Genomic DNA, 1,239 nt, shown 5'->3' on the forward strand with positions numbered 1-1,239 from the left:
GAATATCGCTGTGGTGCTTTGAACATGTATTTTTGGGGTGTAAAAAAATAATGCTATGTCTATATGTTTAATAAATCATTTTAATGAATAAACCTGTGACATGTTCTCCATTTGTTTGTGACTTCTTGACATTTGTAGACATAATAGATAAAAATACATCATATATAATAATGTGCAACCACAGGTGGGAAGTAACAAAGTACAAATACTTGTTACTGTACTTAAGTACACTTTTCAGTTCTTTTTATTACTTTGACTCCCTACATTTTCAAAACAGGTTTTTCACTTTTGGTTTAACACATTTGGGTCAAAGTATTATTTTGTTACTGCCAGCTTTCAAACATCAAATCAATTCGAGCCTGAACAGAAGCACATGAAAGGCAATCTTGTTCGATGTTGCATAAAAAGAAATGACGTGTTCAAAGTCAGGGGTTAAAAGTAGGTATTTTGTTGTTTTTGTTGTTGTTGTATTGTTCTGTTTTTGTTTTGGTCTCAACAATGGAACGACTGCAGATGTCCGTGGTTGCGGTTAAGGTATTTGAGCATCTGACTAGCGTTACAGAAGAGGAGCAAGCATAAAGTGAGTGACTTGTTTTTTAAGTGTCAGGTAATTTCAAATGCAGCGTTTCAGTCAGCTCAACAAACATCAGCAAACACACAAACTGTTTGTGGAGTTTGTCTCACAGTGTGTTGCTAGCTAAAGGTCCAGCTGCTGTATTTCACATGTAGAAAAACTAAAGCTAACTTCACTCAGAGATGAAGAAAGATAAGAAAGACAGGAGAGGAAGAAGAGAACTTAGTTTTAAAGGGAAGGACTCCTCATATAAAGCTTACGTGTAAGTCCTCATGTTTTTAAATGTTGGGTCTGTACATGTGACATTATGTTTTTTCAGTATATATATCATGGTGCAAAACAAACTGAGGTAGTATAACTGTGTTATTTAAAGGCTGCATGAAAATCCTCGAAGGTTAGTGCAGGATCTGTACTGTGATGGACTTAGAGAACAGTGTGTGACTGGTGCACAGTGGCTGCGGTTTCATGGTCAGAGTAAGGTTGTATCAAGTTTAGCAGAGATGAATTGAAGTTAAGCTCATGATGCTTAGATTCATCCACTGAATTCTACTTTCATACAAACTTTATACCATCTAAAAAAATACAGCATAAACAGTGTAGAGGATGCAAATCAGGCAGGACAACTCATGAAACATCTGCTCACATCCACAAAGAGCAGCCGGTCG

This window comes from Haplochromis burtoni, unplaced genomic scaffold, assembly GCF_018398535.1.
Source record: "Haplochromis burtoni strain Fernald_Lab_line unplaced genomic scaffold, NCSU_Asbu1 Contig_797, whole genome shotgun sequence".
In the NCBI taxonomy this organism is placed as follows: domain Eukaryota; kingdom Metazoa; phylum Chordata; class Actinopteri; order Cichliformes; family Cichlidae; genus Haplochromis; species Haplochromis burtoni.